Genomic DNA, 3,755 nt, shown 5'->3' on the forward strand with positions numbered 1-3,755 from the left:
TATAAATTATAATAAATATCAAAACTTTATGTAAATTACAATAAATACCAAAATTTTCTAAAAATTACAATAAACACCAAAACTTTTTATATATTACAATCAAAGGAAAAACTTCTCATAAATTACAGTAATGGCATATACTTATTATAAATTACATTAAAAAGTCTATATTTTACAAATTAAAATAATACCCCATATTTTTTTACAAATTAAAACATAAAGTATCCAAATTTGCCTATGAATGGCTTCGCAACTCTTGCATGAGTTACATCTCCTCTCACACCTTGGCAGCCTTGAACCTATATACGATCTCAATCTTGCCTTCTCTTCATTCACTGTCTATCTAAAGTAATAGGGGAGAAAATTCTCAAAATCCATTGTATTTAATTATAGTACTCAGACAAATAAATATGTTTATTTTAAGTTAACAAAAATGAGAAGATGCTTACATGGGAAAAGCTATCAGATTTTTGATTTGATCCATCTGTAAAAACAAGGTAGGAAACAAGAAAAATACTCCAAAACCAGAACTTAAAAACAGAGAAATACAATGTAAATACAAATAACAAAACAACAAAACTAAACAGAGAAATACAAAGTAAATTTATATACATAGACAAATCTGGATATTGAAAACAAGATATATTGAAAACAAGGTAGGAAGATTCTGGTGAGAAAACTAGCAAGCCTGTCACCTCAATTGTATCAGCATACCTGTTACTCACACCATCTGTGAAGGTGCAACTATTTGTTTATTTTATGCTTAAATAAGCGATGGAAATATTGCTTGCTGAAGCAAGTGTCATCAATGCGTATTACTTTATATGGTCAACCAATAGCGTGGCCATCTTTCTTGTATGTCTTGGCCTAACAGTGCTTCCTGTAAACATAATTGTCGGAACCTACGTCAGCAACATGTTCAAAGAAAGGTAAGTTCAAATATGAAAATATGCATACTAACGGTCCCATTGAGCTCATGTGGACATGATGGTAAAAAATAAGCTCCGAGTTTACCGCGAATGGATGACATACATGCAATTTAAATTTATTGCAGGAAAGTTCTGTTGGCTTCTGAAATCATGGTTTTGGTTGGCATTCTCCTAAGCTTCCATATTGGGATTCCTTACTCTGTGCCTCAGTATGTTGGCTCTGCACTCGTCATTTTTGTACCTGCGAAAGTGCTTGAAGGTGTGAACTTGTCGCTCTTGTCGCATGTAATGTCGTCTAGGCTTTCTCGTGGAACTTACAATGGAGGGCTTCTTTCAACAGAAGCAGGAACCCTAGCTCGCGTGATTGCAGATGGAACTATAACAGTGTCTGGCTACAGTGTCTGGCTACTGGGGTGTGTCTAGGCTCTTGAAAGTTACCTTAGTTCCTTCATTATTCATCTGTATCTCCTCCATTGTTGCCACCTGCGTTACTTACAATTCTCTTTACTAACACTTGTTGTATGTAAATTTCTTTTGCCAATTATAGCACAAGAAGACATTAAAAAAAAAACAAGATATATCCAGACATCAAATCTGCTAGACTGAAAACATACCCACACTAACTCATAGTACTAATTGTTCGTAAATATAAAGCACCAGACAACCACACTTACGGTTTTCAGTAGTAACCACGTGTGCAAAACACCATAAGAAGGCCTTGAAGGTTTACAATTGACACGCCTTGGACTCTTTAACATGTTGTGCACATTATCTTTATAATCATGTGGAAACTGACCATTCTCCCTTGGACTTGGGGACCTCTGCTTGGTTCTGTATTCCTAGTCACCATATGGAGAACGCAGAGAAAGAGACCGTGAAACATTTCTAGATCACCTGGGAGAACGATGTTTATCTTTTGCTTCAGCTGCATCTTCACCATACCGAAACTTCACAAAGCCACATATCATTACTAAGCATAATTAAAAAATATTATTATTATTATTATTATTATTATTTTCTCTAGCCTCAACATTTTATTTTCAGCCCAATTAAGGTTTCTTAAAAAATTTAAAACTAATTTAAAAATATTAAATAAATTTTGAATTTTTAAAAAATTTAAAAGAAAATTAAAAGAAAATATTAATTATTTCTATAAAATTTGAAAAAAATATAAAAAGAATTGTATTTTAATTAAAAATTATTTAAATATTTAAAAATAAAATATCTAAAAATATATAGTCAAGGTTTTCGAACGGGAGATCTACAACACTATGTTTAGTGCTTATTCCCCAAGGGAACCTATATCACTATAAGGTAATAATTCTTACAAGAAGGATTTATGATATCGTAACAAAACAATTCATCTCATAAGATTAATTTTTAATAAAGTTTTAATATTTTTATATTTTTAATAATTTATATTTAAAAAATATTTTTAGTCACACTTAAGACCCCAACTTATAATCTAAATTGTAATCATACAAATTCATTGAAAAAATATTTATAACATATCATAGTAACTCAGACTCCAACTACATTTCTCATAAGAAATTTAAGAGTTTTTTATAGATTTTTTTATAATTTTTATAATTTTATATTTTCTACATATTTTATTTATTAGATATTTTTTAATATTTTAAAAATAATATTGTAAGATTTTATAATTTTTAAAGTAATTATGTAATATTTTATATTAAACAATTTTTTTATTTTAAAATTATTTTTATTGTCGAATAAATTTCAGAATTTTAAAAATTAAATTAATATTTAATATAATTATTAAATATTTTTTTAAAAAATTATACTTTTTAGTTTTTGAATATTATTATAATTTTAATAATATTTAGTATTTTATTTTTAAATTTTTTTTTTGAAATTTATATAAAAATAAATAATTTTTTACAATTTTACATTTTAAAATATTATTTAAAATATTTCCATAATTTTTTATTTTTAAAAAATTTAAATTAAATTTTTAAAAAATCTAGAAATTTATCTCTAAAGTTTGACACATAATTCCCTTTGACGCTGCAACATGACAAATAACCTAAAAAAAGTTAAGACTTAAAGGTTGATCAAAGACCTTAATTAATGTAATTTTATAGTTTGATGGCTTATTTGATTTAATTTCTTAATGAAAAGGCTTACTTGGGTGCAAAAAAAATTTAAGTATTGAAATAATTTTTTTTACATTGTTAGGGTTTTTTTAACCCTTCAAATATATATAAATAAATAATTCTTATATATATAATATTTATAGAGAACACAACTTTGAGAAAATTAATAGAAACAATTGAAATTATAAGTCTAAAATCTAAGACTATTTTAAATTTTTTCACCAATAAAATTTTGAATTAGTGACAAATCCAATATGTCTCTAAAACAATTGTAGGCTATTTTTTTATGTTAATTATTGGCACTAAACATTAATTGACACAACCGTATGATGTATTTCCATATCTTTAAGAAAAAGAGATATAACAATGAGGATCAAATAATCGCTTTTGTCATGTTAAGCTTATTTTGTGAGAAGAATAAAACGTCATTTTTTACTTCATATAAACTATGACGAATCAAACTGTCACAAATAAAATTTATTGGTGACAAATTTGGAATGTCACTAATTCAAATCGAATCGTCATTATAGTAAATCGTCATTAATACTTTCGTTTCATTGGAGACGATTTTACAACGTCACAATTTTATCTAAACGTCATTGAAAGGTTTCCCACCAAATTTTTTGGAGGGAAATTTTGGCGTCAAACAAATATTGACGAAAATCAATGACCAATTTTACAATTGTCATAAAAGATATACAATTAATTA

At 27.0% G+C, this 3,755-nt stretch overlaps 1 long non-coding RNA gene across 1 annotated transcript; it reads right to left on the minus strand.

The window, feature by feature from the left end:
• Window positions 1–226: 226 nt before the first annotated feature.
• LOC120173933 lies at window positions 227–1,908 on the minus strand. The gene is made up of 5 exons (XR_005521112.1): window positions 1,604–1,908; window positions 1,248–1,412; window positions 1,033–1,170; window positions 450–880; window positions 227–343 (listed from the first exon to the last, which is right to left on the minus strand). It is a non-coding gene; the product is annotated as an uncharacterized LOC120173933 (long non-coding RNA).
• Between the last annotated feature and the right edge of the window lie 1,847 nt (window positions 1,909–3,755).

Source organism: Hibiscus syriacus, unplaced genomic scaffold (assembly GCF_006381635.1).
Source record: "Hibiscus syriacus cultivar Baekdansim isolate YM2019G1 unplaced genomic scaffold, ASM638163v2 tig00111993_pilon, whole genome shotgun sequence".
In the NCBI taxonomy this organism is placed as follows: domain Eukaryota; kingdom Viridiplantae; phylum Streptophyta; class Magnoliopsida; order Malvales; family Malvaceae; genus Hibiscus; species Hibiscus syriacus.